The sequence below is a fragment of the Pinus tabuliformis genome, chromosome 8 (assembly GCF_031772625.1).
Source record: "Pinus tabuliformis cultivar Carrire ecotype Pingquan chromosome 8, CPIR1, whole genome shotgun sequence".
Lineage (NCBI taxonomy): Eukaryota > Viridiplantae > Streptophyta > Pinopsida > Pinales > Pinaceae > Pinus > Pinus tabuliformis.
The window spans coordinates 1,704,657,264-1,704,679,687 of NC_142294.1; the positions used below are offsets into that span (position 1 = coordinate 1,704,657,264).

Sequence of the window (22,424 nt, forward strand, 5' to 3'; positions counted from 1 at the left end):
GATTTGGTGGTAGATAGGTGTGGTAAGACCCAGTCCTTTCCTACAATCCCGGATTGGCTTAGGTACGATTGGAATTGGAAGATGATTAGCTACGGAAGATGAAATTTGGCTTCCTCTATAAACCCAGAATATGTCTCTGTCCTTTCAATCCAAAATAAGCCTCTTTCCTTTTGTTTCAACCTTGAATCTACTTCTATACCTTACCGGGAAATAGAACCTGACCTTACCGGGAAATAGAACATGACCTTAGTTGTTAGCTTCGTATAACACCTCTCGAGAAGCTAAATCGAAAAGCTAACTCGCCCATCATCTCCCAAGTTTAGAAAGCCAGAAGCAAAGGAAGCAAAGGAACCACCTAAGTGGGAAAAGTAGCTAGAATGGCATTCTATCGGATATTCTAATCAATAGTTGATTGAATCTCACTATATTCCATACTTAATAGCCTAAGTTGAACAACTAGCATCAGTCACATTTGAGCCAATCAAACAACCATAGTGAGACTTCCTTCCTAAAGGACCGTCCCCCTGATTCCCTTCCTCATCGACCAAAAATGACTTGTTCATAAAGGCCTTATCTCTGGTGTTAAAAGCCTTATCTAGGTTTATCTAGCCTCCTACTCGATAAAAACCCATTAGGCATCTATGGGACCTTCATCTAGGGGAGCATCCTCACACTTTGACCCCTTATTCCGTAGAGTACTTTCCTACTATAGCTCCGAAACTTCTTGATTCTTTTCACCTTAACATGAATATGCACATCTCCGTATAGTACTTTCCCTCTATCACTTTTCTCCTTGCTCTCCTAACGTCAAGCAAGCGAGATCCTTATAAACAAAAGTGCATCTCTGATCGAGTACTTTCGCTTGGTAACTTCGATACTTATCTATCCTTTGACTCTAGAGCTCTTAAGACTACAATCTATATGTAATGACATATATAATATATATCATTCCTCTTCCCTTTGGTCTCACTTGTGCAACCTCGCAGTTGTAGTAGCGGAAAAGAGAAAATCCACTACTAAATGCCATCGCAGTTGTATTCCCAGAAATGCCTTTAGTTACTTATTGGGTGGGGGGGTAACCAAGACCATCGCATCAACCATTGCAGTTGTATTACGAGAAAAGCTCAAATCCACTACTAAATGCCATCGCAGTTGACTGTCGCATTGATATCTGATCTCGACCTTAGCGACACTTCAATCATCTCGCCTTAGTGGTGACACAAGCAACTCGCCTTAGCGGAGGTTTGAGCCCTTCCATTTTTTAACCACCTATTTTTGAGGACGGAGTTTTATAGTGTTTTAGTAGTACAACTCCGTCTTCAAAAGCTCTAGGAAGATCTTAGCTAGTACCATTGAGCAGAACCAGTTGCATAGTACGAGTCATTCCCTCCAATCGTGATTAGTGCACTTGGTCAATCATCTAAATTAAAGTTTCGATACCGAGGGGAGCAACATATGGGGGTGGAAAAAAACTACTTGTATTTATCAGTTTAGGGTGGAGTCCTTTCATCCTTAGGAGCTTCGTAATCAGTTGATTATTTAGAGTAAGTCGCTTCTATTACTTAAAGTGGCTCTCTAAGAAAGGATGCCATGTATAAAGCCTTCGCTGACGGTGGTTCTTTAACTGGGTATACTCCAACTGGTCAGTCTCTATCTCGATCTCCGGCCCCACCAGAGCAAGGAACGAAACAACCTTAAAACCGGGGCAAGAACCCCTACCTATTTCATTTCGAAAGCCATTAACTCGCCTTGACAGGATTCCTTCCATTTATCAAGCCTATTACCGGGGCCAACATCCTCACCAGTTCCAGGTTATTGACTTGAATCCCTCCTTGTTCTCAAGCTAGTAGCCCCCAACCCGTCCTGTATCCAAATGTTGTTGCCCTAGTGCGTGCTGGGTGACCACCCAGTAGTAGCAATAGCACCAGCATCTGAGCTATATCCTGCACTTCCATAGTAAGCAACACCTGAGATGAAAAGATGAAAGTGGTCTCATTATAGAAGTGGTTTACCCTGTCCCTTGATAAGTCCGATAGAGTTGAAGAAAGTTTCAACCCTATATTATGAGGTTAGGTTTCCCCATTCTGTCTTCATCCAAAATTCAGTAAGTAGTGAAGGAGAAGTGGATATAGTAGTTGTTTCTCCTTGCCCTTGAGATAAGCAGAAAAAGTACCCTTGAAGTCAGAAGTGGATATAAGTGGTCTCATGACACATATATAGAGTATCAGTGTTAAGACTTGATATATTATTTGAATGGGATCATCAGGGAAATCCCTCGTGTCAGTCAAACTACGGGTCTATGCTACCCTTTTGGGGTCAGCTCGCCCTCTTGTTCTCTCACGGAGGTTTTCCCTTCTTCTCCCTCGTCCTCTTAAGAAGGAATATACCCATTCTATCCTTTAATTAGAGAGATAGGAGCCTTGAGAGAAGCTCAAATTTCCCTCCGGGGGAGCTCAGATCTAGCTCAGATTCCCCTATCCTATCCTAACAATAAGAGATATAGGAGAAAAGGAACATTAGGATCATGATTAGCGGTAAGTTCCCCTTAGCCTTGATTGATTTGATAGCATTGTTCCCCTCTTAATCCAATATAAGAGAAGCTCATGAAGTGGTTAAGAGAAGGTCATTAAGTCAGGTCCTTGAGAGAGGTTATATCCGTATAGAAGTACCCTAGCTAAGTCTGATAGAAGAAGTGGTATCCTGAAGAAGCCCTATCTTATTAGGTTTACCACCATATCTTCGTTTAGGCTTGTGGTGTCCTGCGGAGCCAACAACCATCATTAAGTCAGAAGCGGATAGAGTTGTTCCCCTTTGCATCCAATCAATAGAAAGGTAAGCAGTGAAGCAGTTATAGTAGTTGTTTCCCCTGTCTCTTCCTTAGAGTTTCAACCGATAAAGTGGTATCATGAAAGAAACGGTTTACCCTACCTTATATGTTCCAATCTTAATCCAACCAAAGGATAAGGAATAAGTAAGTCATTCAGTCAAGTAGCCTGAAGAGAGGAGAAGAGAGGCTCATTTAGTCAGGCACATCATATTTGGTTTCCCCTATCCCTTGATAAGTAAGTCTGATTAAAATAAGCTAAAAAAAAGACCCTTTATATTGTTGAATTGAAGTCATAGTCGGAAGTCAGTCTCCTTGATAGAAAGTATATTGACAAATCACCTAGAGATATAAGACATATTTGCTTAATAACTTCATCTAAAATACAACCTATATCTTGATATAAGGAATGCGTATATCAGCGGTATTCAGTCCTAACCTTGATATCTCCGTATAAAACACTTACTATCTTAAAGGACAATTACACTTTCCATCTCCTATAGCTTGATATTCGTATAAGGACAGATAAGCTGAGAAGTCCGTTAGCGAGGCTACTTGCCTTCTCGTCGAGCTCGCTTCGCTCAACATACTCCCCTCCTCGAAGCTTGAAGTGGTATCCCTTTCTCTTGTCTCTCTCTAGCCTAACACAAGCATGAGTTTCCTACTCTTAGCCTAAGATATCCAGAGCTCAGAACAAGCACGAGATAAGTAAGAAATAGGAGCTCATATATAGTATTTACCCTTCCATTAGCCTTAAGACTTGATATCCTTATTAGATATCCTTAAGTCAAACCTTGATAATTCCGATAGAAGTCATGGTAAGTTGGCCTGTCCCTTAAGATATTCTATATCTCACTTTACTCGATCTATATGTGCTAGATTTGATGAAGAACTTTATATGCATAGATAGCCTATATTTGTATATCAAGTATGTCGCTTATGAGATCTCATTCAGTTAGGTCATTAAGTTAGAAGAAGCGGTTAAGAGACACATATATAGAACGAGAAAACGGTATCATGAGGTCACCTGCGGAGCTTGTCCTGCAGAGCCCGTGCATTCCCTCCTGGGGTGTTCCCTCTTACCTATCCCCACCCCTTCCTTAACAATTAGATAAGAGAGAAACTCAGAATCCGAAGAGTCCGAAGAAGCGGTATCAAAGCCTTAAGAGCCTTAAGAAGCGGTCCTAAGAAGCAACAAATATGGTTGTTTACCCATGCTAAGTCCGATAGAAGCTCATTAAGTGGGTTAAGAGAAGCTCAGGAAGTCAGAAGCAGTAGTTATGTCCTTTTCTCTCCATCCCCTGTCTCTTAATCCAACCATTAGCCTTAAGAGTGGAGCTAACGACCTCTCTCTCTAGCCTAACTTAGATATAGGAGCCTTAAAAGCCTTAAGAAGCAGCATAAGAAGCGGTATTAAGTAGTTAGGTTTCCCCTGTCTCTTCTCTCTTTATCTGCCTTAAGAAGGATTGGGGAAAAGGCACATTAGGATAATGATTCTAGCCTAACTAGACACTCTTACCTTATTATAGGGCCTTGGCCTCTCTTTCCCCCTCTTACCTCGGCCTATACCCTTTGACCCTACCTGTCCCCCTACTCATACCCTCTAGCCTAGGGGACTGATATAAGGCAAGTGCATCTTGTCCTTATAGGGCCTTATCCCGTTCATATAGGGCAGGGGCTCTTTCCCTCTTACCTAAGGCCATGACCCTCCTACTCTTACTGCTACAAGAGCCTACTCTCCCCTTCTTATCCCCTCTTTCCCTACTCTTAGCCTAAGATCTAGGAGCTCATATATAGGTCAAATTCCTAACCACCTTGATATAACTCATTCAGTCCTATCCTTATTAGATTTTGTGAAGCTTGCTATTGAACTCATAAGCATTCCTCCTTGCCCTTGATAGACAGTATATTGGAAAGGAACCTATCCTTCAGATATAGAAAGCCCTATAAAGAATGACATATCAAATCAAGCCCTTATCTTGCTATGAAGAATGACATATATCAAATTTTCCCTTGATCTTATATATCCGTCTATAAGGAACTACCCTTCCTATATTCTTTGATTTACGTACTAATATTGCTCTCAAATCTCACACCATAATCACATAGGTAACATACTCGTATCGAACGCGACTCAAAGGGTACTGACAAAAGGCCTGGAGATAGAACGAGTGGATCTCTGACAGTGTGGGTATTGTTTCTCCCTGTCAGCAATGGTGGTATACTTCAATCGTACTGGAGGGGTATATGACTGAAGGAACCTACGGTTATAGAGCATTCATTAAGGATAGATACAAGGAGTTATCTACTCGAACCTCCTTACCCAAAGTAAGGGGCTTAGGGTTTCTCCTCATGACCTGCCTTATCTCTATAGCTAGAGGGTGGCAACACCTTGAATAGGTGGGTTTCAGGCACTATCTGGAAATAGAGAAACTAGGTTGAGCAGGCTATTTTAAGGGCAGGGACAGGGGCTGTATGAGATTGAGGTTTAGCGTAGCTTTCTTTCTTGAAGGAAGTACTTACAAGGTAACCACTATCACTGAAGAGCTGTGAGGCTAAAGTTGTGACTGAAGAGCTTTCTTTTTGGTTTTAACCCCAAAAATTGGTCTTTATCCTATCAATATAAACTTCTACATCTTCTACTCTACTAATTGGGTAGGTTCTTGTAATACCCCGGTTTTGACCCTTGGAATATAATATGTGAAATCATGTATTATTCGAATTAGGTGGTTTATGTTATAGGATACAAGCCATGTGGGCTTTGTTAAAGGACCATATGTGTCAATAATGTAAATGCATTGTAAATATTCCTAGTGCGGAGGTCAAGGCCAAGGCCTGACTAGTGAATGTGTATGAGTCCCCATGATGGGCTAGGATTATGGTGTGGTTGTTATGTTTCCATCGTGTGCTTATGTTATGTAAAATCATTCACAAAAAAGAAATATATCATAATATAATAAAAAAATGTTGCATAAGAAACAACAATAGTACTATGATACCACAAGACAGGAATCTAAAAGGGGGTGCATGGGTGATTTGACTTGACATCTATCTCTTGGGAATTCAAACCTCCCTTTCCCATGCTTACCTACAAAAATTTCCCATAAAACATAGAATTGGATGTTTCCCCATGCTTCTTGGGATCGGCATGAAAGGGCGAGTTGTATCGATTGGTTAGCCCGAATCCTTTGCATGTATGATCCGACGGGCCCTACTATTATTACTTAAGGCACTACACATTACCTTATTAATCGAAAAATGGAGGGTTGGGATTTGAGGTCCTTTAGCCATGGAACACGGCACAATTGTGTATATAAAGTGGGGCCTCTCAAACACTAGCATGAAAGCTTTGTGCATCAACACCTGCTGGCTGGGATGCAAACGATCATACACAGCTAGATCAATAGGCGTTGTTTGGGAGCTTCTGGTGAACCTCGATATCCATACCATTCTAGACGCAAATAATTCGCCCCCGTGTATTATAGGAATTAATAATCGAGAGGGGCAAAACTCATTTTCTAGATGATGGACGAGGAGAAACTCATTGAACGGCTTATTTCCCTTCCCTCGCTCGGAAACAGACTAGCATTGTGCCATATCTATTACGTATATAATTTAACAAATTTTGTTGTGTCTGTCTCGCAACTAGCTAGACGTGTAGCAAGCAAATTTATAAGAAAACGTTTTAGATAGGTAGGTATTCCCCCGGGCGATCGGAGAAGAGCGACTATGGGCTCTCTAAGAACTAATAAGAATAAGATGACCACGGATTGGTCTTATTTGTGATCCTATATCCCAATAGATTATGTTTTATGTTGGCTGGGGTGGGTATGAAAACAGGATCGATAGAGCTCTGTCACGATTGATTGATTTCGAGATTGGTTACTCCCACGATAAGACTGCTATCTACAGTTGAGGGATATATTCATCCAAATGTTTCACTAGAACTATTGGGCCACTGATAGCCAATCAGTAGATCAAAGTGTTTTTCGAATGTTCTATTTATAAAAATTGAATGTGGTTTCCGATGAAGTGAGGGAATGGGGCAGGGATACAAAAGTGGAGAAGGGAGATCAAAAGGTGTCGGATTCTCGAGTGTAGCTACAGTTATGCCAGTTCTAATGGCATATTGATAAACTCTACATATTTATGAGGTTCTGTTCGAAATATTTGTGCAACAACAAATATTCAATTTAAATTTAAATAACTCTGTAATTCTTTGCTATCTCTAACAACAAAAGTTCAATTTAAATTTAAGTGAACAAATTGATATGCTATTGAAAATGCATCCAAATATAATTAAATCAAATCAATAAGAGGAAGGGAATTACCACATATTAAATTAGATCCGTCAAAAGCATTCGAGCCTCTGCAATTCTTTTATATCTGAGAAAAAAATCAAACAATCTGCAATTCTTTTATACATGTGAGAAAAAATCAAACAACAAAAATTCGGAAACTAGATATTTAAATTTCAATGTACTCGTAAACTGTAGAGATAAAGATGTTTTGCAGTACATAGATAATATTTTCTGTAAAAAAAAAATAAAAAATCATACGGTTTCTTTATGAGTGTAACCGAGCATTAGCTCTATGCGCCACATCAGAATTAGCGTAAAGCACCACAGCATTAAAGAATTTAATTAATTTAAAGATAGGATTTAAAGAATTTACATAAGGCTATCGATTTGTTTGAACACATGGCTGCGACAGCGGCAGCCTGCACCCGAAGGTTCAAATCCAGCAAGGAGGAAAAGAACTTTGATAGCAGCAAAGCTATTATTCCTTCTCCATGGGCATGTCGTGCTGAAACCACAGATCTGCCAAAAAAAAATGCTAAAGGTGAGTCCGCCTGTGAAGACTTAGATGCACCAGCGGACAAAGAACCAAAAGTGAGAGGAGCATTCAAAAAAATCACTTAAATAGAAGCAGATTGCTCCACTTACATTGAAAGAAAACGACGGTGAAGGCAGAAAAGCTGAGCAACAGCAAAAGCAGGAGGCCAGGGAAGGCCAGAGTAGCTTAATGCGCCGAAGGAAGCGCCTGCACTGCAAGGGTTCCAGATCCAGCAAGGAGGAAAAGAACTTTGATAGCAGCAACGCTATTAACCCTCCTCCATGGGCCGGCCATGCTGAAACCACAGATATGCAAGAAAATGCTAAAGATGAGTCTGCCGGTCAAGAATTAGATGCAGCAACTGAGAAAGAAGTCAAAGGTGAGAGGAGCATTCGAAGAAATCACCTAAATTGAAGCAGATTGTTCCACTCGCATTCGAAGAAAATGACAGTGAAGGCAGAGAACCTGAGCAGCAGCAAAAGTTTAATGCGCTGGATGTTTTCAGACATCAACGTGGATCATCTTTGGACGGCCTGCAGTTCCTCTGTCCGAGTTACCAATGGCTGAGCAAAAATATAAATGCAGATTTGTTTACCCTCGATCATAAATACTTTATACGGTTGATAACCATTGTAATTTGTTTATTGCAATCGATGCATTTGCAACGCTTCTTCTTTGCCGAATTCTTTTCATTTTCGTGTGTATTGCAGCATTTCCCCTGAAATTTAAATGGCCATTTCAGTCATTACACCATCAGTACTATAATGTAAAAAAATTACAAAAATAGTGAAGTGAAAATGGATGTCAAAGTATACCTGAGCATTTAAATGGCCATTAAGTGAAGTGATAATGGATGTCAAAGTATACCTCACCTTCGAATTACAAACAAAAGAATAAGCCATGGCAAACTCGATTTGCAGTGGGATGTTCTTATTATTAATTGAAGTTCAAACCATGGCTATGGTCGGATCACAAGAACACCACCAGTCATTGTCATTCATCCAGCCACCTGCACTTCTCATAATTCACACTGCGGACGAAGGGATGAAGGAATGGAACTAAACTCCATAGGATAAACAGAGCTTGGAGCAGAATGGACGGAGTTGAATATAGTTCACAGAATCCCTAGATCAACAGGTCAGATGGAGTCGCCAATAAGCACTTTGCCGCATGGAAAGGTTTTCGCCTCAGTTCATTGGGCAATGTACTTCTCAATCTCCACTTGACCAAATTACACCAGTATATCTGCACCGTTGGATTGGAAGGCAGTTACAATTAAACGGCGATAAAAAAAGGGTGTCAGAAAAAAAACGGCGATAAAAAAGGGTGTCAGAATAAAAACGGCGATAAAAAAGGGTGTCGGAAGATTTCAATGCCTGTCCGTCATGAGCCATGGATGTCATTCTTGTAATTGTTCGTGTAATAGTGCATTAATCTTAATCAACTTATTGAAAACCTTGACCATCCAAAACATTAAATCTGTATTCAGCGGCGTCCCCATTTTTTATACTCCAAATTTATTTTATTATTTTAAATTAATGGTTTAATTATAACAGAATTTGTGTTTAATTTTGATATTTAAATGGAATAAATTAGATTTATGTAAATTCAATAAAACTTTATTATTTTAAATTAATGGTTTAATCATAACAGAATTTGAATTTAATTTTGATATTTAAATGGAATAAATTAGATTAGATAAATCCAATAAAACTTATTAAATTCTTATTAATGTTTAATTATTATTATTATTATTATTATTTTTTTAATTTAAAAAAATATTTTATTTTTAAATTTTTTTAATTATAATTAGAATGTTTGTTAGTTATTTTAAAATAATGAGTTAATCATTATGAGTGGGATTGCACCATTTGTGTTTAATTTTGACATTTAAATGAGAAAAATTATATTGGTGTAAATTATATAAAATTTATTAAATAAATAAATTTCATTATTATAAATACATTTTATTATAATTTTTATATAAAATTTTAAAATTAAAATTAAAATAAATTTTAGTAAGAAAGATAATCATTATAGTTTAGTAATTTATATTAAACAAAGTTTAATTAATAGATAAATATTTTTTTTTCTAGTTTTTTTTTTTCAAAATACAACAATTATAGGTTTAAGCTGTTTATTTTGCATAGTTCGAGTGGTATACGGGTTATTTTATTATAATAAATCTATTTATTATCTGCGACTGGGTTCTAGATATAATCTTCTCTGCGGCTGGGTTCTAGATCTAATCTTCTACGACTAGTTCTAGATCTAATCGTCTGCCTTATTTCTCTACGGCTGGGTCTCGGCTCCCATGTTGTCTTTCGACACTCTTCGCTATCTCACTCTGTGGGGTTATCAAAGGCAACAACCAATTTCATAGACAAGCCACCTGTTCAATCTTATGGGGCTAGATCTAGATCAAATCTATCTTCTGCGACTAGATCTAGATCTAATCTTCTACCTTATTTCTCTACAGCTGGGTTCTATGTGCAAGTAAGATATGGCTCCCAGCTTCACAAAATAGTTGTTGGCTCAGTTCCGTTCACTTCTGGAGGGCAAGCTCCTGCCCATATCGTCAGTGAAGCCCCAGCTCCCACTGTCCAGGTGGTCCAGGCCTCACTCGATGAGGCTTTGAAGTTTTCTGAAAGTCCCATAATCTGTCGGTTCAATGGTTTATGGCCACAGCTGACAACTCTCCACAATTGGATCTCGAAGGTATGGAAGCCTGTCATCTTTGACGAAATTAATATCTACCCCCATGCTAGGCTTTCTTTATAGTAGATTTTGAAAATCCTGAAAACAGACGATATATTCTAGATTCTAGCCCTTGGTTTTGGGAAAACTCGGGCCTATTCATGAAGCCATGGAACCCATCATTCGATCCCTCAACAACAGTCATAACCTCAACACCAGTTTGGGTGAGATTGCCAAACCTACCCTTACATCTCTGGAATCTCTCCTCACTAAAAGCCATTGGAAATGCAATTGGGAAATTTTACTGCAGGTGCCCAGAAACAGAGGAATATGCCAAAACCACCTATGCACACATTTGTGTGGAAATGGACTTCAGTGCCGGATTGCCAGCTGAAATAAACCTAACAAGTAAAGACTATGTGTGGAACCAGAAACTCGATTATGAAATTGTCCCCTTCCGATGTCGATCCTGCTTTGAGACATGCCATCTAGCCAAAAATTGTCCAAAAGCCTCCCAGAAAAATTCTGCTAGAAAAAACCACCACAGATCTACATGGTGGGAAGGAGCACAAAAAAAACACTACACTCTCATCAAAGAAAAATACTCTAGAGAAAACTCTAAATCACAAGAAATTGGGCAAGAAAGAAACAACTCTCAATACAAGCAGGGAGAAAGCCACGCCCAACAACAAAAAAGTGAACTCGACAACCCCTCAAGCATCAATAGTTATGAGGATACGAATACCGCACAAAATAAATCTTCTTTTAACAACAAAGCAAATCTCCTAGACCAAAATTCTTGTCCGACTATCTTCAAAAGAACAAATGCAATAGATCACGAAGCTAAGACACCAATGTCGCAAGAACCAGAAGAGATGAAGGAGATGCAAGATAAAAGAAGTTGGAAGACTCTAGAGAAAAAAAGAAAGCTACAACACCAATCTCGCCAAGAAAGAGGAGGAGCCGGACAATTAAAAACTAAGAAAATTATAGGTCCGATAGACCAATTTGGATTCAGTGGATGTTAACCATCATCATCATCGTTATGGATATAAAAGTGCATTTTAAATAAGGAAAAATCACAATATCACTAAAAATTATATCATTAAATTTCAACTAAAAGGTTATTTCATTTTTCACTTAGAATTTTATTGTGTTAATACTTAAATTGATATTAGAAGAAAATATTTTAAAAAACAAATTATATACATAGCAACAATATACATGATTTACCTCGGAAAATTTCTACTAGGAAAAACTAGACAATAATAAATCAATTATCTTATAGTTTAAAGCATAAAACCCATGAATAGTGCTACCAATTGCTTCCTCTAATATCTTGTGTGAGAGGGATTAGATATGTCATCCACCTTAACTTCCATCCATAATAAAATTATAGTCAAAACAATAAAGAAAACTAGAATCACAAATATGTCCAATCAAATCCTTCCCATAAAAATAATGAAATGGGTGATGCCTAATTCAAACCATAAGGGAGAAAAAACAGTTCAAAGGAAAAAAAATGTAGAGGTAAATTCAAAAACAAATTAGTCTAAATGGATAATTATAACATAGGTATAAGGTACCAAAAATGCAATGTCAAACCAACAATTTGTCACATGTAGTTAAAAATTCTAGACATCATATGCATGTGTCTACCCTATTAATGGATATTGATGTCCTAGTATGTGATGGTCAAGTGGTGCCATAAAAGACAAAGGTTTGTCGTCTCAAATCCCAGTACAATCATTAAAATGGTGGAAATCATAACATTGTTTTCCTTTGTTAATACCTTGCATATGCTTTACAACTTGGGTGTGTTTATACACTAAGCTTTCGTATTGCCAAAATCATCATTTCATTTCTAGCAATCACGCCTTAACATATACTTTGCAACTTGGGCATGTTTATATACTAAGGTTTTGGATGGCCAAAACTGTCATTCCAACCTTATGTCATAAATGTATTACATTGACATAATTACAATAGCCCATCCACTCGATATAACAATAATCTGCACCAAAAATACATACAAGGTTTTTTTTGGTGGAATCCCCAAAATCTAAACAGAACATCAAATTTTGGTTCACCAAAATCGAAACCCAAATTTCATTGTCATAAGTTAGCTATCACTAATTTTCATTCTCACTTTCGCTAACCATGTCTTTAACTAACTTGTAATATGAAAAGCACGAATTTCAAAGGGGAAATGCATGTAGCATTTCTCAACAATGATACTTGAATGAAGGATGAGGTTACAACTTTTGATGGTCTGTATTTAAATATATAATGTTTACTTTGTGAATAAAAAATATAGTGAGTGAAATAAGTAGGAAATTTATGGTAAGCTTGAATGTGCTCATATGTTGCATTGATCAACCAAATAAATGCTTCAATTTGGCATTGATCAACCAAAGAAATGTCTGAATCTTCTTCTCTGTGGATTGATCTCTATAATGATAGAAAATTAACATTAAAGTCACATGAAAACTAAAATAACGTCAAATTAAATGAAACTATTTAAAGAGTAAGACCAAATCCTAAAATGGATGGAGATTATCATTTCAAGTGTCTTCCATCCGTCCATTTATTTCGAATTATCATATGAATGGAAAAACTTAAAATGTATGTAAGTTCTACTAAAGTCCCATTTCTTTCAATCCTAACTCAAACATGAAATGCCTCTATATGTACGCACAGTGCTCTACCTACATGCAGAGTGCTCCTCCTAGAAATTGAGTAGTAGAATACTGAATTGAGAAGAAGTTGCGGATGAACATAAGACAAAGATAAGCGATCTACAATTTAAAATAGATTAATGTGAGCTCAAGATTGATCCAACTATATAGATTGATCCACCACAAGAGACAACTGTTAGATTCAAATTTATAATTAGATAAGACTATAATTACGATAATTTTAATGAGAAAGATAAATATGCAAATTTAACTATTATAGTTGCAATCCAATGGTCTTTAAAATATCTCAGAGACAAACGTGGTAGACCTTTTAAGTATCTAGCCTAACTAACATTATATATATATATATAAACAATTACATTGCTCCTTTCATTTGTTACACTACAAAATAAAGATCATAGAGTTAGTTTATTTTATTATTTTAAATAAAATACTAGTTTTCTTTGAATCATTTAACACTTGCTAAGTGGCAGACAAAAAGTACCAAATGTGTAACTATCAATTTCTGTATATTCATTTGATCAATGAAATACTTATTATAATAGTTAAGTTATTTTATTATTTAAATGAATTAATATCTTTACTATTAATTAGAACATGGGTGACAAAACCTATCAAATTTGTAATCTTGAATTAAAAAATATGATTATTTATATATCTAATTTTATATATATATATATATATATATAAAAGTAATTGTGTTAGTTAATACGTTAAAAGAAACTACTCCAGCTCAAACTACCCACAACTTGAATTCAATCCATTGGAAAATGGAAACACTCCCACAACTTAAATTGAATCGATTGGAAAATGGAAACACTCATGACCTTATGATATGAACCTATTTGGGTATACTTGGCAATGATTATTTTAAAAGGAAAAAAATGGTAAATAGGTTAATTTTAATTTAGTTATTTTAAAGATGAAAGAGCATTCTTTTTAATTATTAAATCTTCTATTTATGTTAGTTTTTAAAACATATCTATTTATATATTAAGTTTAATATTAGATTTAATATTGAGTTTAAGATTAATATTAATAAATTAAAGTTTAATAATAAATTTAAAAGTATATTAAATTTATGAATTTAATATTAAAGTTGAGTCAATTTTATAGATTTAATAAGTTTAAAAATAAATTTAATATTATGTTAGGTTTAATATTAAATTTAAGATTAATATTAATAATTTTAGTGTTTAATAAGGTTAAAATTAATAATATTAGCATTAATAAAATTAAATTTTTACCCTTGATCGGGGTGTGAAGGGAGATCGGATCCGAACAGGGTTCATTCACATGGTAGAAGGACGAATGATTAGGGTACGTGGGCGGCCATTCAAGGATCCCACACGAATGCGACAGAAGGTCTCAGGGGAATGACGCAAGTGGAGGTAGCCTCGGGAAAACAAATGGGTAGGTGGGTGAACTTTCAAGGCAGAAAGGTGGTGAGGGAGAATAGTGTATGCATGTAAGGTCAGAGAAGGGAATAAGAGCCAAGTGATGAGATTCGAAGCCGAGAGGAGAACTAGGACTGCGGGAGAAGGGACATTCGTCGATAGTTGGATTTCACCTTCATCTCCCTAGAAAGAGACTGGTATGTAACACGAGCCTACCTAAGTCTACATTTGGAATCACTGTTGCATGCTTGGAGGCGAGTTTGGCATCGCATGGGGGTGGTTTAGAAAGTTTCTGGAAAATGTTGGTCTAGTTGTATGTTGTTGATGTTTGGTTTCTTAATTGTTGTAAGATATAGAAGAATGCGAGAATTTTGGCTCAATTTTCTATTATTAATGTCTGGATATGTATTTGCTACATTTTATGGAAGGCTAGGGGGGAAAGAGGGGATTCATGGAGGGTTAGGAGGGACTCTCATATCCTAGGGAACTAAATTGGCAATTTCCACATTAAAAATCAATAGCCTGGGATTGAGAAGAGGTTATGGCTCCTCTGATAGCCTGCAGGGGTATGGTAGTCTCTAGAACCAGTGGGGGTGCGAGGGGGGTATGGGAAAAGGAATATAGGCTCAGCCTGGCTAGTCCGGCCAGTGGGGGGCACACAAACCCCAAGGGGTAGGAAAGGGATGTTGGGGAATAGTAATTGTCGGAAGCTTGACCAATGGGTCTCAGTATGGAAATTGGGTAATCTTGAGAGGCAACAAGGTATCAGTAGGGAGGAGGGATATTGGAACCCCAGTGCGACAGGTATGGTCACCATGGGAAGCATTCTCTGGAGGAAATGGTGGTATGATGGGGTTAAGGCCTGAAAGTATGGATGAGGGGGGGAATTTTGTGTGGGCAACAAAATTTTATCCTAGTCATCCTAATTTAAGATGGACTACAGGGGCATGTCGAAACTCTTAAAGTAAAGAGGGAGGTGTCGGGGCATCCCAATTCGAGTGGGTCTGCATTAGCTACTGAAATTGAGCCAAACTCATGCAATTATTGCTTTGGTAACCCCAAACATTTCCTGCCAACAACTTGAAGCGGAGTTGGACCTCAGCTTGGAACCCAGTTTGTCGACCCCAAGGGGGATTATAGTGAAGGAGGGAAACACCTCCCTTACTATTGCATGTAGCAAGGATCAATGAAAGATACGAAGGGAAAGGGGGGTACCTAGGTAGTCGAAAGCAAACTCAAAGTTGTTACTCTAAAAAGATGAATTACAAGGAAATGAAGAAGGCCATGAATGAAATATGGATTGGTTATAATGTTTGCACTTATGTTAACATTATAGGTATGTTTAACTCATCTACCACTCTGACTCTGACACTCTGACACTCTGACACCAGGAACAAGAAAGAACGAGCAAGGAGTGGGGGCCGAAAGAATTGCAGAAGGAAAATATGGTGAAGGCGGAAGTGAGGCAGGGAAGAAAAGGAGGTCTTCGAGCTGGCAAATAGGCCAAAAAGAAAATGAAGGACTCGATGGTATCGATGAGCAAAACCCAGTGAAAAAGGGGAAGGAAAATGGGAGAGGAATGCATGCAAAACTTAATGCATGCATACCATGTAGGAAATCCAACACAGGTAAAAGTTGTAATATCAACATGGGAGGTAGAGCTAAATGCCAAAACAACGAATGAAGTGCTTCTCGTAAAGGACTGGGAGCCACTGCTCGTAGATTTGGGGCACACCAGATGCCGTCAAACACTATTCAGATAGACCATCCAATAGTACTGGGTGATGAAGAGACTGTTGGCTAGGGCCATGGCAACATACATGGACAAAGAAGAATTAGTGAAAGTTCGCTAGGAGGATCCAAGTTTAAAGGATATCCAAAAGGAGATACAGGCGATACAGGTATAGCAATACCACCAGAACCTCTGTTTTGGGCGAATCGAAAAACAAATCCAAACCTTGCTATAGAACTAAGTGCTCGGGTCGAGTGCCAAGGACCCAAATCCTATTGATTCATCTGATGGTTGATGCAGAGTAGTAGAATTCTTTTTGTTTTGTTTTTTATGATGGATAGAATTTACTTTACATGTCAAAAAATTAAGCAAATAATAGATACAGTAGCAAACTTAGCAAGGATGATTATACTTAAAATGTTTAAATTTTGGACGAAATATGATGTTGATCGGTGGCCAACGGACCTGGTTTTCCTCAGGCAGGTTGATACCATGTTATCGGGAAAACTAGTGTCCATTCAAAGCTGCTAGTCCCACTAAGATGGGTAGCTATCTTAGAAACAAACAAACTAAAGTTACTTGTGTTTTCCTTTATGAGAGATAGATGAGAGAGAAGCAAAGAGTACCAACCTCAGTCTTTCACTTGGCTCCTTGCTTGTTTCCTCCCCCCTTTGACAAAGCTTCGCCACTCTTTCCTCACTTGTCCCGCTTCAAAGAACACCTGCAGAGTCAAAACAACATAATACCATCAAATCATAGAGATCTATAACCATAAAAAATATAGGATCAGATGTATATTAACCATTCAGATGCATACACCAATACAAGATTCAGAAATATGCAAGAATATGGAGGAAAACTCAAATAGCTTTATTGATAGAAGTAGTAGAAGAGAGAATTACAACCAAGCTGTCTGATCCAATGACATCCTCCCAGCATGAAAGCCCTCTTCACCTCATGAAAAGCTAGATCACCCAACAATACAATGTTTCACAGAGAAACCAACAACACTTCCTTACAAAATACAAAATTCCAGCCCCTGGATCTCTAGGATGAGGGATCCATATATAGATATTTGCAGGTGGGTGAGTCAGCTTCTGGGATTTTTATTAGTGTCATTTCTCTGATAGTTCTTGGTTCCACTTGGAGATTTCATGATCTATTACTCATCCCTGGGCAAATTTAGAGAGGGAAGTGTCAAATGAGCAGTTTCTAGAAGATTCTCTGGGTTTCCACCTAGCAAACCGCCTTTGCCATTTGTCTGCTCTCACTCATCACACCCTATAGAAGGGCTTTTTAGTATGCATCACACCCTCTATGTGTAACAGGTGATATGCATCACACCCTCAGCATGGAGCAGTCTGTATGGTCCAGTTTTGACCAGTTCTGAGCAGTTTTTCAGGGAGAACTTTTGGGAAATGATGTAATCAGTTGACCTTGTTCCTTTAGGGTATGAAACAACAATTTTAGGGGTTTAGAATCCCTTGGTTTATGGACATATGTAATTAGGGTTGCAGTGCCCAAATATGTCTATAACAGTTGCCCCCTAAAGCATGAGGTCGTAAATCTTCTGATGTCAGGTGAAATGCTTTATCATGAGGATCCAAGGTTTTTTGAACTGGAAGGTGACCTGTAATAAGATACAGTATAATATTATCTTCATAATATTTTCATGATCTAGCTGAGGCGGGCATTCCTATGCTCAACTTTATAAATTAATTTTCATGTACATAGGACAGAAAATCGTTTGTGTGGCAGACTGATGATTCTGGTAGAGCCATCATCCCTAAGCATGGATGATTATCTATGCAGCTATGATGTACATTTGATGACTTTATCTTTCCTGAATATATCACAGCTCGGATGGATGAAACTAGATCCGGGGTCTTCAAACTCATTCAATCTTTGCCCGAAGTACAAGTCGATCCATGTGAAAAGATGTTCTGATGTCGAACATGGAAAGACATCTCCTGATTACCAACCAATGATGTAAGCTATTAACAGGTGCGAGAGGAATCACCGATAATGATAATGACCCTCAAGGTATTGCAGTACAACTCACGTGGTGTGAATACATGAGTCAATGTCGAACACCACGCAAAATCTTTTGGTCGAAGGCCATTGATGTAAACATGTTGCTGGAAGTGAGAAACTTGCCATTGAGGCATGCAAGCTTCAAAGTACTAAAAGGGTTGTTCCTAAGTTGATTTCTTGGATAATGAGCTGATGTCGATAGGAAGTGACCCATCGTAGGAGGGCCTTAATGAATCCCACATCTACGACATGGAATGGAGCAAATGATTTTGTGGAGGCGAAAATGATCTGATGATACAAGGTTCAGGGTGGCGGTCATGAAAGAATGAAGCGTGAAGGTATTGCAGCAGATGAGATGTTAGTTGGGCTAGTGAATTCTCTGAGCGACTTCTCTTGAACATATCGGCGACACTAAAATGGATTGGTAGCGTTAACCCCAAAAAATGGATGGTACGGAGGACCAATGGTGATATGGCTAGTGAACGGAATAACCCAACCCGACTCAATCATGGTGACGGAGTGAGAGTGTCATGTTCAAGAGCGACCTGCTACCAATGAAGTTCTTCAATTTTTCTTCATAATTTTTCCCCAGTCATTGCTGACCAGTAACTCTTTAATTTTTTCAAGCTTGAGGACGATAACATATGCTTGTTCTATAATTTTCCCTTCAGGCAAACCTGTCGCTATGTTTTAGTGAGCCTAGTGACAGTGAAACTCGCTCTTGTCTATAATGGACAAGTTTGTCGCTATTGTTTTAACGAGTTTAACGACAAAGATAAATTGGTCCTTTTCAGTTTTAGAGAGTCTGAAAAGAGACGAAAAGGAAACTCTAGTAATCCTTTTTCATAGTATAATCCCTTAAGTCCGAAAAAGTATAAAATAATACGAAAGGGATGACTTTTCCGATCACTTTAACGAGCCGAAAAAGACAAGCGCTCGATCTTTTTGTGTACTGATCCCTCAAGTCCAAAAAGATTAAAATATAGAGGAGGGATGGCACTACCAATCACTTTAGTGAGTTGGAGAGGCTAATTGCTCGACAATCTTTTTATATTTTACGAGTCTAAAAAGAGCTTAAAAGAGACTCGTCTTTGAGGAACGAGTGATATTTTCGTGGAGTGGCTGGTTCTAGGTAAGTTTTGGAACTTTTCAGTCACGGTAGTGTAAAGAAGATGGCTAACAGAATCACTCATCACAACTATTCCTCAAAAAGGTAAACAATCAAGTGGAGGCATATGATCGGCTAAAAAGTGGAGGTGATGGTAAGAACATGACCAAGGCTCAAAAGCTGATAGTAATGCGATCACAAAGGTTATTTACTGAAAGCGGGTTCATTTTTTAACGAGCTTGAACTTTGGGGGAACATATGCTCATAACTGGGTTTATTTTTTAACAAGCTTGAACTTTGCAGAAACATTGCTCATGCCAGTCGTATAATAAGGATGTCTCTCATCAGTAGGTTCATTTTTTAGGGAGCTTGCCCCATGGCAACTTTGCTCCGGAGCCTTTTGTATGCAAGATAGGAACGACCAACCTATGATTTTAAAGGGTTGAGAGCCTACAAACTAAGAAAATAAAAGGTCGATTTTCACTTGCAAGCAAAAGGATTTCATGCCCCCAGGTATAAAGAGAAGTAGAGTTTCCAGGTTACCATATGGAAGTTCTTGCATTAAAGCAAGGTTGTTTCATCCGCATTTGCAGGCAAAACACATCCTTGTCTCTGTCCATCGAAATAGACAAAGGTGAATGGTGGTAACTTCCACTCACATAACCTTTGACGAGGGAATCCTTTTCCAGTCTAATCCCATTTTCCTAAATGGACGGATGTGTCAGACTAGTCATATATCCTACGCAAAAGCCTACCTTATATCTGGGGTTTTTCTGCCGAAGCAGACCAGGGCGCATGCCCCTTGGGTTTAGTCACATTCACTGAATCACTCGCGCTCATCAAGTGGATGGACTGGAGGTTGATGAGACATTTCTTATGCAAAAAGACTAGTTAGGGATGGCACTTGACTAGTAGCTGTGTTTGAACTGGGGAATGAAAGCTGGTCTACGAGCTGGACCATTCTGTCTTCATATGGGAAACACATCACTTGAAAGTGTGAGGAAACAATAGCTCCCGTGCTATAAATGTAGTCACGCCCAAGGAGTAGATTGTAATCTAATGGTCTTTGGACTACCATCACGTTTAGATAAACGGTTTTCCTTCTCAAAGTTATAGGCAAATTTGGAAGGATCCTTAACGATTGACTGTTTCCTTTGTTGAAGCCTGACATATTTAGAATCACAGGCAGAAGTGATGGCGAACCAAGTGCTTTCCAAGTAGTTGAGGAAAGGATACTCACGGAAGCCCCTTCATCTATGATAGTACCAGCCATGATCATTCTGTAAGCTTGTACTATGATTCGAAATGGTACATTAGATGGTAGGCGGGGTCTCCCTAGTAGATTCCAATCGAAGGAAATGACTAGATTTCTTAGAGAGCGATCAAATAAATGGTCAGATGAATCTCTGACGAAATTCCTTCCTGTGCTAAAGGAACGGTTAGATTGCCCCCATGTTCATCGGATTTTGTGTTAACAAAAAGAATTTGAACGATGTCATTCTCATTCTCTTTGGTGACTGTATCATCTGAAGGTGGACCTTCTGAAGACAACACTGGGTCGACTGTCATCTCGACCTGTTGACTTTGGTTCGGTGTGGACTCAGAGGGTTTATCTTCAATGATAGGTGCTTCGACCGACAAAAAAGGTGTGTCAGTCGGATTTTCAACTAGCAACGGACTCGGCAAGAGTTTCTTGTATCCAGGAGGAAGTCGCTGTAGTGAAGCAGGACGGTTATCCAAGACTCTTTTATCTTCATCTAGGAAAGGACAACGGTGGAGGGAGTGATCTCCTTCACACAATATACAAGGAAATTTAGACCTTCCTTTCTGTCCATTGACTTTGTTTTCACTAGTTGATGGTGTACTCTCAACATGATCGTCAGAGGTTGAAGACACCGGATTGTGCAAGTGGGGAGACCAGTCCCTCAAGATCCACAGGATGCAAGGACAATCTAGATGATAGTGGTCTCCTTTGCAAATGACACATGCATATTTAGGTTTGGATGGTGCAGTGTGTGGATTTTCGCCAGGCGATGCATGGTTGCCCCCTTTCGTCGTTGGCATCTTCTTCTTCTTCTCCTTCCCTTTCTTCTTCTTCTCAGTTACTTCGTTTTTAGTGTTTCTAGTTTCACCAAGCGAAGAGGAAGAAGGAGAGGGAGACACAAACGAAGTGGAAGGTGGGGGAGAAACTCTAGTATCATCTGGTTGTTGATTTGATTGCTTAGGAACTACGGTGTTTTTAATGATAGAGGTCGAGAAAAGCCATACCGGCAGGCCAATTGTAAGTCCTGGAAGGGACAATGTAGCCATATGTGGAGCACCAACATCTCCCCAAGAAGAGAAAGGACTAGGATTTCCCCAAGGGGAAATCCTTGATTGGTGGACTCCATTTTCTCAACCTAAGACGGAGGGAACAATGGCATTATTCCAATTAAAATAAATTTTATGACACTTTGGCACAACTTGATTTTTCAATTTTAAAGAGTCGAGAAAAAGCTAAAGATGTCTCTAGTCGCCTTCGATTTTTAATGAGCTTGAAGTGACAAGTGCTCAGATGGACCTTTTATTTTAAGGAGCCTTAAAAGGAACAAAAGTGACTACTTTGGAAATCTAGACAGAGGGATTACCAAACCAATCGCAAAACTGCAGAATGCTTTTTACATATGGTAGTCAATCTTCCCGAATGCTGTGTTTAGTGCATTGCAATCGATAGGGCGGCAGACACAACTTCCTAAGGATAAAGGATATAGCCTATTGTGGTCTCCCAATATATACTCGATGGTACGTGGGAGCACAAGTCCATACTGGCACTTGTCGTATCAAAGAGGAGGAATCACCCAACCTACGATGAAAACAATAGTTATTAGCCTTTACGACGCCGGAATACGTCTCTAGCCTAAACTTCTAAATGTTGTGCACTAGGTTCCAAAGAATTTTATGTTCATTGAGGTTTATTTTACAGTTGATCTTTCTTAAGAAGTTTTCCTTTAAGGTTCATCGTGTGATGTAGATATACAATTCCTAAATATGAAATCTAAGATGATAAACAATCGTTTACTTTCTTTTTTGCAATGAAAATCCTAGCTACTAAGGAAAG

The 22,424-nt window shown here is 38.5% G+C and overlaps 1 long non-coding RNA gene across 2 annotated transcripts; it reads right to left on the reverse strand.

The window, feature by feature from the left end:
* Positions 1-7,153: 7,153 nt before the first annotated feature.
* Positions 7,154-8,394, reverse strand: LOC149242819 (uncharacterized). Of its 2 annotated transcripts, none has more exons than XR_016245744.1 (4): positions 8,066-8,394; positions 7,771-7,955; positions 7,499-7,644; positions 7,154-7,210 (listed from the first exon to the last, which is right to left on the reverse strand). It is a non-coding gene; the product is annotated as an uncharacterized LOC149242819 (long non-coding RNA). The 2 variants fall into 2 exon arrangements; XR_016245743.1 differs by having other exon boundaries at positions 7,154-7,231.
* Between the last annotated feature and the right edge of the window lie 14,030 nt (positions 8,395-22,424).